The 13,128-nt window shown below is 50.9% G+C and overlaps 1 long non-coding RNA gene across 15 annotated transcripts in view; it reads left to right on the forward strand.

Annotated features, from left to right (window-relative positions):
* LOC109267523 (uncharacterized) overlaps positions 1 to 12,577 on the forward strand; it is a 384,515-nt gene extending 371,938 nt beyond the window's left edge. For all 15 annotated transcript variants that reach the window (XR_008423756.1, XR_008423762.1, XR_008423755.1 and 12 more), the window contains one exon: positions 11,896 to 12,577. This is a non-coding gene — a long non-coding RNA (uncharacterized LOC109267523). The remainder of the gene's footprint in view (positions 1 to 11,895) is intronic.
* The last annotated feature ends 551 nt before the right edge of the window (positions 12,578 to 13,128 follow it).

Raw genomic sequence — 13,128 nt, forward strand, 5'->3', positions numbered from 1 at the left:
CGCGTTCCAAATTCAGGCAATGGGTTCAAAGTCCCAACTCTGAGCCCAAATCTCCAGCCCGCCATTTGCAGCCAACAGTCTCCAGTGTTGGATCCAGCACTGCGAACAACACTCCCCAAAATAGCAGTCACTCCTTTCAACGCCACTCCCAGAAATGTTTGGCAACATGACTGTCTCCTTCCTCAAGATCCCCGATTCCTTCAACATTCTTGTTGGAAAGGATATCTCTTCCCTTTCCTGTGGCTCTTACTGGATGTGTGACCCTTTATCAAAGTCCCCCTGGTAGCAGGATAGCTGATGAACCACTGCAGAGGAGGGCTGAAGTGCAGGGAGGAGTGGCCTCCTCACCCTACACACTGAGTGCTTGCCCCATCCACTTTCCAGTTGGACACACCCAACGCAGCATGATCATTCAGTCAACTAGGATCCCTAGGTGAATCCCTGCGGCTACTGAGGCAAGGATGTGCAGGCACTAATGCGCGCTGAGCACCTCCTAGATTCCAGGCTCAGTTCATGCATGGGTATGCCTTGAACTTCCACCATACTTCTCCAAGGCAGGTCTTATTTTGAGGATGAGGCGACAGAAGCTCAGAGAAGGGCTATACTTAAAAGTACAGAACTAAGTGAAATCCCCTGGTCTTGTGCCCATGTGATCAAGTTTTGAGCCCCAGTGGGCAAGACCTACAGCTACCCCTGTGAACATCATGGGATTGGAGTTAGTCTCTTATACGTGCCATTCACAATATTTTGGGGTTCCAAATGTGTAAGGACCCAGAGTTGGGCGATGACCCCTAACTCTGTAGTTCCCCTGAATTTGATCATCATGACATATGCTGTTGAGTTCAGAGTCCTGACGTCTCCATTGAAGACCTGCCCCGCCCCCCTCCAGGTCTCCACCATCTCACTGACCAACATTCTTTGATTCTTGACCCAAGGACAGTAAGGAACCCAACAAACATGATCTTATCCGCCTCAGACTTGTGCAGCTTGTCCAAATGAATGTTGTATGAAACTTCTATGGTTTCATACAGCCTATGGACATGGCCTATGAACGTGGATTGTTTTTAACTTGCATCTATGCCTCTTTTGATATTAACATATTTATTTATTCTCCTTTGAGGAATATGGTAGATTGGAATGCTGCTTTTAATTCTTCATTCCCACGTAACAGGATTATACCTTTACCTCCTGGGTTTGCGGTGCTTTTCAGCAGAGTGGTTGGCTAGAGGTTATCTCCCCGTGGCACTGTTGTTGAACTTGGCCGAGAGTCTCGCACTGACCGGTGGGACGTGGGTGGGTATGCGGTGAGCAGAGGCTCTAAATGTGCTTGTGTGGGTCAGTCTTCTGTACTCCTGTTATCCGACAGAGAAAAATGTCCCCTGGTCCACAAGGGGTGAGGAGCCCATGGCGTAGACCCAACTCAACCTGCAGCCTGGAGCCGAGCCCAGGCAGCCCCAGCAGGAGCACGATTTATCTTCAGATTCATGAGCAAGAAAAAAAAAAATGCTCGTTAGTGTAAGCCACTGGGTTTGGTGGTTGTTACACAGAATTAGTGCAGTAATTGCCAATTTCTACACAGAAGCGTCCCCCTTCCACTCTCAGGTACTCGTTGGGGCTCAGCACCACCCAGGGAGCAGACGGAGAGAATGACCCAGGTGTGGTCAGTAGGTGAATCTGTGCCTGTGACTCCATTTGCCACCCCCCACCATCCCCTCTCTGCCCAACTCTTGCGTGCTCCAAGCCCGGGGCCCCTTTCTCGTCTGTGGTCCCCACTGAGCTGGTAACACGATTCCCTTTCCTTGCTCCTCAGGCAAAGCTCCTCTAACAGAGGAAGTTAGAGATGCTGTCTGTACCAGTATCAGCTGCCTCGGTGCCTCTGTCGGCTCCCTAACCCACTCCACATCCCTGTGAACGGACCTTGTAGGCCTTTCTATTCAGAGTCCCCCCAGTGCGTACCCTCTGCTTCCAAATAAGATTTGGCTTGATCCAGTACCGTGCTCCCGCATATGCTCTTGGGCAAGTTACTTAAATGTCATTTTTCCCCCCAGCTGACAAAATAGGGATTACACTGTTGCCCTTTCAGGGCTGTTTCGAGAGAGATCAGATCATGGACTGTCAGTACCTAGCCTTGCACTGAAGTCATGGGGGTTGCAATACAGGTTAATTCTCCCAGCCCATCTTGCTATGGACAGCATCTAATGTTGTGCCAGGCACACACCGAAGCATTAATAAATATTTGTAGTCTGAAAATCCCTATGGTAGATTTTCTTCCTTTGACCTTTTGATTATTTTCCCTCTAAAAATAGCAGAATAAGGCCCCAAGTGCCATGGTGACAGTCTCTATAGAAATCCATAGCTTGTTCTCAGCACACCTACGGATGCCAGTGGGAGGCTGGCATAGATTTGGACCAATAGAGAGAAGGCATGCTTAGCCTTGTCCTGGTTACAAAGAACATTTTTTTCCTTTCAAATGGACCTTCCTGTCCCCAATTCAGCACCACCTAGCTTTCTCCTAATGTGGGTTAATTTTCCACCAGCTCCTAGAAAGAGTATATTTCAAGTCTCTCCTGGGACAGACAGAGGAGTTTCAAGCAGGATAAAGCAAGTTTCAGTGGAGAGTATTTGGAGCCTGCTGTGGAGTCAGGCTGCCCTGATTGCATTTCTGCCGGGGTGGGGGGGGGGGGGGTGGGGAGGTGGGGAGGGACTGTTTTTGCTTAGAACAGGTAATCCCTTCGGGCGCTGTAATCTGAGGTTAGAAATAGACTTGTGTTGCTACCAGAAATCCCTGCTGTTCTGGCCTTTTCTTTGTCAGGCTTGCCTGACAGGTTGGGGATGTGTTGGCTTAGGAATGAGCGTCCTTTACTGAAACCAAGGAGGGCCTGTGTCCCTTTAAGAGGGTCCTTAAAGAGGAACAGTCAGAGAATCACAGAGATGAAGGCCAGATGGCCAGTAAACAGGCCGTCTGCTTTAGTCACCTTGCAGTGGAGAAGACTTCGGTCAGTGGCTGAAGTTGAAGATTAGGGTGAGGGCTGGGCCCCCTGATCCAGGGCCCTCAGAATGGCCCCCACCTCCTCAGAGTTCTAGACCCAGGAGGCAGTGGGGAAGCAACAGAACAACCATGGTCTGTGAGGCCAAATAGATCTGGGTTCAAAGCCTCCCTGTGTTCCCTGGACAGTGATGTAATCTGTTGGAACCTCCATTCCTCATCTGTAAAATGGGATGAAAATCCCATCTCACAAGTGCCCTGTGAAGTGAGTACACATGAGTTGAGTACAGTGCATGGGGGAAAGGAGTTGCTCAAGAAATTTTAGTCCCCCTCTCCTCTGGAGAACATACTGATAACTTTTCAACTAAGAAAGGCATAAGGGAGAATCTCTGAGAGTCTGGAGTCCTGGCAATTTAAAAATGAAATCTCCAAATCCTGCTTGTTAAATATCTTACTGAGAATGTGAGCATATCACTTAGGACTAGTATCAGCTACCTGTAACAGAAAACCCAGATAACAGGGGCTTAAAGAAGATAAGGATTTATTTTTCTCTTGTATAAAAGCAGTTCTGATGCAGATAGTCAAGGGCTGGCTCCCTGGTCGTCCCCTCCAAGGAGCCAAGGCTCCTTCTATCTGTGTCCTGCTGCCTTAGAACGTAGTTCCCATCATCAAGGTCATCGCATGGCCGTAAAATGTTGCCACAGCTCCAGCCATTATGGCTACATTCCAAGCATGGAAAGGACAGGAGAAGTGCAAGAGAGTGCAGCCCTCAGATGAGTCAGCACTTTAAAAAGAAACAAACAGAAAACTACCAGAAGGCCCACCTGATGTCTTCTACTTTTAGCTTATTGGCCACCCCCTAAAGCAAGGCAGGCTGGGAAATATATTGGGCGGGGAGACCACTAATACAGGAGTTCTACCGGTAAGGAGAAAGAGGAGAATGTTATCCGTGCCATAGCCAATACCGCAGCTTCTTCGGTTTCCCTGGAAAGGTCTGCCTGGGCCAACATCGGGAATATTTTCCCAGGAAAAAGAAAGCATTTCGGTTTTCTGCCTTCTCTACTGTCGGTTCTCACCCAGCAGACCAGCTATTTCTGGAAAGGCCGCTCACTGGTGAGAGTGACGTCAGAGGGCTGGGGTATGCAGCTGACCTCAAAAGCAGAGATCCCGACCATATCTCTTACCGGCCGCTCTCTTCGGGCAAGTTACTTAACAGCACCTCTGAGGGTGCACGGAGTCCCACAGGGATCGATGAAATACTTAAGGCAAAGCGTTCATCAAGGGCCTGGGGCCCAACGGGTTGTCAGCAGAGGTTAATTCCTGTCCCTTCCAATCTCGCATTGCCTACCCACCGCACTGATGTTAGTAAACCAAACAGCCTGCACCCAACCTCGGATGGTACATAGATACTCTGAGCCAGAAAAGTTCGGAATCAGAAGCTCAGGTCGATCACACATAGGTTCCGGGCTGAAAACGTACACGGAGCAGTCCAAAGCTCTACGGGTAACAATCAACTTCTAAAATATTCTGCGGGATCTCATCCCTGCCTCCCTTATTCGCTGTATCAGTTACCTACGGCCGTGCGACCAATTGTCTCAAAGCGTAGTGGCTTAGAAAACAACATGTCACAGTTTCTGTGGGTTGGGAATCTGGGTGTGGGTCAGCTGCATCCTGTGGCCCAGTGTCTCGCACAAGACCAATCACGTCATCACCTGGGACTGCAGTCATCTTGAGGTCCCTCTCGGGGCGACTCGGTTTTGGAGCTCGCTCGTGCGGTTGTTGGCAGGATTCAGCTCCTCACTGGCTGCTGGCTGAAGGCTCCCTCAGTTTCTAGCCACATGGGCTTCTCTACAGGGTAGCTCACAACATGGGGGCTCACTTTATCAGAACAAACAAGTGAAAAAGCAAGGGATGGAGTATGAGCAAGACGGAAGTCTTTTATAACCTACTCTCAGAAGAGGCATGCCATTGCTATTTTAGCCTGTTCTAGAATCAAGTCACTAGAGCCAGCGCAACCTCAAAGGGAAGAAGAGGGGTGTTTTAGAAGCTCCCATCAATGTACTGCTCCACCCACCCTTCACTCTGAGGGTTCCAGACACGGGGGCCTATTTCCTTCCAAGAACAAGTCCATACCTTCCTACCACGGGACCTTTGCACAGCAATTCTGTCTGCCTGGTAACCCCTCCCCTCCCTGCTTAGTTCAGATTTCATCTCCGGCCTCATTTTTTTTTTTTTTTTAACGTTTATTTATTTTTGAGACAGAGAGAGACAGAGCATGAACGGGGGAGGGGCAGAGAGAGAGGGAGACACAGAATCAGAAGCAGGCTCCAGGCTCTGAGCCATCAGCCCAGAGCCCGACACGGGGCTCGAACTCATGGACCGTGAGATCGTGACCTGAGCTGAAGTTGGACGCTCAACCGACTGAGCCACCCAGGCGCCCCTCCGGCCTCATTTTTGCAGAGAAGCCTTTCCTGACCACCGTCCTCCCGAGACACGGGAAGGAGAGGTGCCTGAAACATGACTCATCATTGGGTAACTCCATTCCCTTCAAGCCTGGTCACTGACTGTCCACCTCTCATCTTGTATGGTTTACTATGTTGGGACTCTCCAGCAGTAACTCTAATCCTCAAACAGACAGACTTTGGATCTGGTTCATGGATTCTTGGTGTATCATGCTGGGCTGCCCCAGCAGTCAAAACAGAGGAAAGAGACAGACCCTGATTTCAGGCAGGGTCCCAGCTCTGAATACTTGTGTGTTTCTGGCCAAGTTGCTTTTACCATCTGTGTTCATTTATTCACTTGGAATAGGTGGGATCGTCAGTCCACAAACCCGGGTGTGGGATAAATATAAATTTCTCTATCATGCCGCACTGAATTCAGTTTCTCTTTGGAACCTCCATTTGGCTGGAGTAGGTAGCAGCTCATTTGCAGAGACCCTTTCCCCAGAGACCGTATCTGTGCTCGGTGTGCAAAGGTGATGGGAGAAAGGCCACCTGGTCTTTGATGTCACCTGTCGGTGGCATTTATCTTTCTGAGTCACTGGTCAATGCAGGTCTCCATGGAGCTGTCCCTATTTCCTGTCTGCAACCTGTCTCGGGTCAAGTGACTCTGTTATTTTTATGACATTCTGGGTTTCACAGGAAACGTGGCATTATTTTTGGTGCCCCACAGGATTGTGGGAAGCTCTAAGAAGTATCTGAGCCTCTGACCACCTAGACGTGCCACGTGGCCACTTCTGCTCTTTTGGGCCTTCCTGCCTCCCCGGGGCTGCCTCTTCTCTTCTGCTCAGAGACCCCACACACCAGACCTCTGGGGCTTTGCCCCTGCCCCACACCCGGCCCCGGGAGCTGAGGGTGCAGGCCTCCCACAGGAGCGTGGGCACCGTCCTCACTCTCCCTCCCAGCCCTTTCCGCATGACTCCCGGGAACATTCTTCTATCTGCAGAGGAGGGGGGGATGCCGTGCTTTGCTCACGATGCCTGCCTCCAAATGTTTTTGGCTAAGCCGTGAGTTCTTTCGGCTCTTCTGAGAATCTGGTCTCGGAAGCTCGAAAGCCAAGGAACACTCCTGAGCCAGCGTGATAAGGGACACCGGAGGGTGTGGAGGCCCAGGGGAAGGGCCCCATCTGGGCCAACTGTCCAGGAGGGGTGGGCCCGGGAGGCCAGAGCTAAGCTGAGATGTGAGTGCAGTTACATAAGCAAGGGCAGGGCAGCTCGGCCGCGAGAAGAGCCTGTTCAAAGGTGGGAGGTATGGAGGCGGGCCTCTGGGTGGCTGCCGTGTGTGAGAAGGGAAGGCGGATTGTGTCTCCAGGAGCAGCTACAGATAAGGTTGGAGAAATAAGCAGGGATCTGGTAACAAAAGGTCTTGGATGTCAGGCCCAGGCGTTCGGATTTTATCTGCGGGAAATTTAGATCCATGGGAGGGTTTTTAAGTATGCGGTGATGTGGCCGGCTTCGCACTTTCGAATGTTCTCTCTGGGCCAAGGCGGAGGGCGGGCTGGAGGCAGCACACTAGTGAGGAACCTGCTGCCACCACCTGGGCGTGGAAAGACAGGAATGTGGTGAGAAGATGGAGATGGGGTGCAGGGGGCTGACTCCCAAGAGACCAGAGGGCAAAGCCATCTGGGCTTGATACCCAAGGGGACGTGGAGGCACCAAAGCTAAGAGTCTAGGACAACCCTGTGGCCTCAGAGGGTAGCATTTACTGAGCTGGCAGGGTGGCGGCCCCAAGAGAAAAAGGTTGGAGGGGAGGCAGTGGTTGGTTTGGTCTGAAGTCCAGGATTACGCAGATAATGGCCCTGCGGGTGGTCCAGTTCTGAACCTCAGCAGAAGACTTTGGAGTAGGGCGCCTGGGTGGCTCAGTCGGTTGGGCGGCCGACTTCGGCTCAGGTCACGATCTCGCGGTCCGTGAGTTCGAGCCCCGCGTCGGGCTCTGTGCTGACAGCTCGGAGCCTGGAGCCTGTTTCAGATTCTGTGTCTCCCTCTCTCTGACCCTCCCCCGTTCATGCTCTGTCTCTCTCTGTCTCGAAAATAAATAAACGTTAAAAAAAAAAAAATTAAAAAAAAAAAAAAAAGAAGACTTTGGAGCAGAAAAGCCCACATCAGGAGTATGTGAGAGAGGCAGCCTCAGGACTCCAGTACTTTCTAAGAGTTACTGTGGGCTGTGGTCAGCTGGGATGTTCCAACAGCAGATGACTTTGCAGTGCAGGCGACTGGGACCCGAAGGCATACGAGACATCAGGACTCATTGAGGAAGAGAGGTCAAGGGCTGCTCCCGGGGCCTCAGCTATCCCATCAGCGACCCGGATGTAGCTTGCTGTACCCTGCTCTGGACTTTTGGTCTTTATGCTAATCCCTCTTGCCAGCAGATGCCTGCTGCCTCCTAAATTTCCCTGTTTCGGAGAAAGAGACCAGTTTTCCAGGAAACGAGACATTTCCCCCAGTTTAGCCATCGTGTTGGCATTGGTACTTGAGATGACATTTATTCGTCATCCCAGTGTGAACAGAGTGTGGTGTGCCTAGCAGCATTTTAGTGGCACCGTAAAGCATTCGGGAGGCAACAGGGCTCCAAGGGAAGAGGATAGCCTTCGAGGCCAAACAGACCCGAATCCTGGCCTTTCTGTGAATGTTGAGTAGGCCGCTTGCCCTCTCTGAATGTCCCTTTTAGCGTCTCTGAAACAGACAGTCAAGGGCTGCAAGTGTCCAGGGAGACGATTCTTGGGGAGTGGCGAGCAGTTCCTGGCACACGGTAGCCTCTCCTTCACCACGTTAGCACCCCTGGCTCCCCACTCAACCTTACTCCCCTTGAGGGGACGTCGCCGTCTTCAAGAACAACCCCAGGATGCGGCGCCTGGGTGGCTCAGTCAGTTGAGCCTCCGACGCTTGGTTTTGGCTCAGGTCATGATCTCACAGTTGGTGGGTTCAAGCCCCACATCGGGCTCTGTGCCGACGGCGCTGAGCCTGCTTGAGGTTCTCTTTCTTCCCCTTCTTTCTCCGCCCCTGCCCAGCTTGTGCTCTCTCTCAGAATAAATCAATAAGCTTTAAAAAAAATGCTTTCAGGAACAACCCAGGAGAAGACCCAGTCCAACCCCATGAAATGAAATGCCGGTGGTAGAATTTCACGCAGATGCTGAGGGGCACGGGGGTTTGAGGTGACAAGAGTAGGGAAAATAGTTGGTTTGGTTAATATATGCTTACAGCTTAGATCCACTCTGTTCACATCGGGCTATCCCAATGAATAGAGTCGTAACTGGGAAGCAAGAGAGTGATTAAAAAAAAATAAATAAAAGTCTTGAAAGCCACCTGTGTCTTGTTAGAGTTCAAGCTAGCAGAAATAGAGCCTCCCTCGCCCTCAGATGCCTCTGTTCTCCTGCTCGTTAGCCTGGCAGAGCTGTGAGTAAGCTCAGAGCCTGCTCGCGGTGGGGGGGGGGGGGGGGGGGGGAGTGGCTCTGCCTGGTGTGCCCGATGAGTCACTGCCACCTGCCCTGGTCCCCTGCCTGCCAGGTGGCCACTATCTTTGGACATTTTTGTTTTCCTTTGTGGGGAAGGATAATTATGGCCTCCATGCCCTGTGGCTTGATCCATTCTGCCTGCCCAGACAGGGGCAGAGATCCTTCACAAAACCTTTTTTTTTTTTTTTTTTTTTTTTAAGGGAAACCGGGGGTGGCAGGGGAGGGGGGGACTTGAGTATGTCTGAGATGTGCAGAAGCACCGGTGGCACAAGCGTAGGACCCTTTCGGGATTTGCAAGATGCTTAACTGTGCCCCACCAGTTACCGCCGAATGCAGTTGGTATGCAAAGTGGCTTAATTGACCTACAGGTTGGTTGAGTTTTAAAACCCGGTACCGATGCGAGAGGAAAACAGATCTGACAGATCCAGGATGAGGCTGTGTGGTTTACGCAAACACGGACAAAAAACATCCGGGACAGAATGGCCTCACGTGGAAAATGGCCTGGTGATTAGACAGATAAATGGATGGACAGATGGATGGATGGATGGGTGTTAGCTGAGAGGGAGCAAGGGGAAAGGCAGACCCCAGGAGCTTTTGGATTATGTATGTAGAACGCGACACCCTGGGCGTACGGAAGGTGTTCTAGATGGGTGCTGGACACTGACAAGTCAATCCAGGACTGGAGAGAATGTGTTGATTCTTTCTAAAGAGTTACTCCACACCTGGATGTGGCGGAGTTGGCTGTAGAAGTCATCAGTTGAGCTGGGTCACGATGGAAAACATTTGTGCACGAAGTCTGTAGTTGTTAGGTTCTGAGCGTGCACTGAGCCATCATATTCCTGGCTTTGAATTGCCACCCCAGGAAGGAACCTTGGGTGCATTATTTAACCTCTCTGGATCTCGGTTTCCTCATGTACGAATGAATGCCTGTTTAATGGAGAGGATGGAATGAGGTAATATAGTTATGGCATATAGTTAGAACTTGGTCCCTGTTCGGGATTACACTTGCGTGTATTACTTTTTTCAACCTATTTTAATCGTCAGGGAACATCATGCCAGGTCCCTGCTAGACGCTAAGGATATAGACTTCTTTGTTTCATTTTACAAATGTTTGCTGAGCACCTACTGGGTGCCTGGCAGACACTGCTAAGTCCTGGAGGTTGGACTTAGGGGGAAACAGACAAGACCCCTGCCCACAAGGTGCCTCTAGCCTGGCAAGGAAGACGGGCATTCAAATAATTAATGTACTTAGCATAGACAGGTCTGTGATGAGCCAGCCCAATGGGCTGGACACAAAGAGTATCAAGGCCTCTGCAAATGGGAAAACTGAAGCACAGAAAAGTGAGACATGCCCAGGTCCCCTCACCCCGTGGGTGGCGAGAGCCTCAACTGGAACACAGACCAGCCTGACTCCAAAGTCCACATCCTTTCTCAACAATGCACAGCGGTGGCTGTGTGTTCCAAGCTTCTGGACGAAGACATCAGGCTGGGCAGAGTTGAGAAAACGCACAGACACAGAGGGAGTCATTTTTCAGAGTCTCCGATTTGGGAAAGATGTAATTTCTGGGATCCAGAGGAGAGGATTTGAGAAGAGTCAGCGCCTGCTGCCCCCCGAGAGATGCTGGGTGATTCTCGGTGGATGGATGTGGGTCTACGGGAGGACGTGTGCGTCTATGCCTAGTTCTGTGAACGTGTGATGTGTGTGTATTTCTGCCCCGGTCTGTGTGTTTGTATGCCGTCTGCACGTAGAGGGGAGGCAGGCCGCTGTGCCTGTCCGTGCGTGTGTCTGTTGTTCCGTCCATACATTTCTGTGTGTGGCTCTATTTATATGTGTGTTTCCATATGTCTACGTGTGTGAGTGTCTGTGCTAGTGACCCTGTCGGAGTTGGGGGGGTGGGTAGATTCGTGTGTGTCTGTGTCTGTGTATTTGTATTTGTGCCTGTGTGTGTGTGTGTGTGTGTGTGTGTGTGTGTGTGTCAGTGTCCGTGAGGGTCTGTGTGTGTGTGTGTGCCTGGGTGGGGGATGGTGTGGTGTGGCCCGCCTCCCACCCCCGCCCCCCCCCAATGTTTCGGTGGCGCTGATCTAACTTGTCCTGCAGAACTGGGGAAATGACAACGTCAGTACGTCTAGCCTTATCTCCCAGGCTGCCGCTCTGTCAGAGGAAATGAGGTTTGCTTGGCACATCTACTCTTTATGATGTCATTTTGGCTGTGATCTGCATGTCCTGCTCCCCTAGGTATTTGTCTTCTGATCGCCTAATGAATACCTGCCAACGTAGAGATGAAGAGAGCACACATTTTGGAGGAGTTTTTTTCAAGAATTTTTTTTTTTTTTAAAGCATGTTAGCTGTCCATCTCTTTGCTGTGGACTTGGAAACCACGGTAAAGGGTTTAGAGCTCTGGCTTTGAAATGCTAAGACTTCGGCTCAAGTCTTCAGTTGGCCCTTTCAAAAGCTGTGTGACCTTGGAGGGGACACTGTGCATCTCGGAGCCACAGCTCTTTTCCTGCTAACTTCAGAAAGTTCTTTGGAGGGGCAAATATAATAACAGAAGACTACGCTCTCAGAAATCCACACAGTCCTTAGATGGCATGATGTCAAGGCAGAAAGGCCCAGCAAGAGGCCTCTGGGCTCAGAGGTCAGGCAGACTCTGGGCTTGGGTCCTGGCTCCCTTCTTTTCCCAGTGTATGCCATTGAGCAAGTGATCTGAGCCTCAGATCGCTTCTGTGATAAATAGGATATTGCATCTAAAGCACTCAGCCCACTGCTGGCCAGCGTGAGGACCCCCAAAATGAGAGCTGTCAATATTTTTAATAATACAGGAAAGGTGATAACAGTAGTTAACATTTGTCCCCTTTCAGACTTGCAGTGAGTATAAGCAAGATAAAGACTTTGGAAGTGCAGGGTGAAATGGGCAGTGTGATGGGAGTGATTTACTATTATTTGTTTTTACTATTTCAAGATGCAGCATCGGCAGAGTGTTCTTGGCATCACCACACTCTTGGCAAGTGCTTCGCGTTTCATCTAGAACTCAGAGACCGTTCTAGTTACACAGAAGGCTGAGAACAAGACGGCCTCCAGCCCAGAGAGGTCTGGGCTGACTGCCGGGGGCTGACTTCCCCAGGACTCATCCCCAGCCCCTCCAACTGCACCCCTTCTGGAAGATTGCCTCACTCCAGCCTCAACACCCCCCTTGCCTTGGAAGATGCTCTTCCTTCCCCCTGGAATATTCCTCATCACTGTTCTATGCCCTAGATCACCTGGGCTGGGATCCAGGTGCCTCTGCCTGAGCTAAGTCCCTGCTCTGTGCCCCCAGGGCACCGTGGATTCGCCCAACCATGCATGACATCCAGGACACTGGAATGCCCTGCTCTCTGTCTGGCTGCCTCCCGGCCGGTACCCTCCAAGAGGGCAGGGACAGGGACCACGAAACCCTCAGTGGATGTTTGCAGAGTGGACACATGGAGATTGGCTGGCTCCTCTCATTTTCTGCCCCTACCTCCCTCAGAGGCAATACCTTCAGACGGCAATATATTCATTTCATCTGGACCCACTTCTGACAGCCATTTTGTTCAGTAACAGAGATGCTGGAATGATGTGCCTGTTGATTTTTTTGGGGGGTTTGGGTTTGCTTTTGAAACCGATGGGTTTGCTTTTGAAACCGATGGGTTTATTTCCTCTGGACTGCTTGTCTCAAATAATGGTGCCACGCAGACCAGAGGACGAAAGATTCCCAAGTGTTTGACCTGCTTCAGCCTATGTTTTGGGGCTAACATGTGGGTTTTCTGCAGTGACCGTGGAGCTCTTGCCAGAGCTGGGCTCCCAGGACAGATGTTGGAATGCTCTGCAATTTCAGATGAGTCTTTTCATGGTCAGGTGGGCATCATTCAAGGAGAGATGTATGGTCTATCTGCCTGATGAGGTGTGAGCCTCACAGTGCGAGCCTTTCTCTCACCTAATAACCACCTGGCACACCCAGTTGGCATTCTGGCACTTGGGCCACCTCATGGTGCAGAGCAGGGGTCACCAAATGACACCCCTCAAGCCAAATCTAGCCCACAACCTGTTTTTGTAAATAAAGTTTTATCGGAACACAGCCATGCCCATTCATTTACCATTCAAGGTCTATGGCTGCTTTCAAACTACAAGGGCAGAATTGAGTAATTACAACAGAGACCGTAAGGCTTGCAAGGAC

This window comes from Panthera pardus, unplaced genomic scaffold, assembly GCF_024362965.1.
Source record: "Panthera pardus isolate Hobbes unplaced genomic scaffold, ASM2436296v1 HiC_scaffold_2, whole genome shotgun sequence".
Lineage (NCBI taxonomy): Eukaryota > Metazoa > Chordata > Mammalia > Carnivora > Felidae > Panthera > Panthera pardus.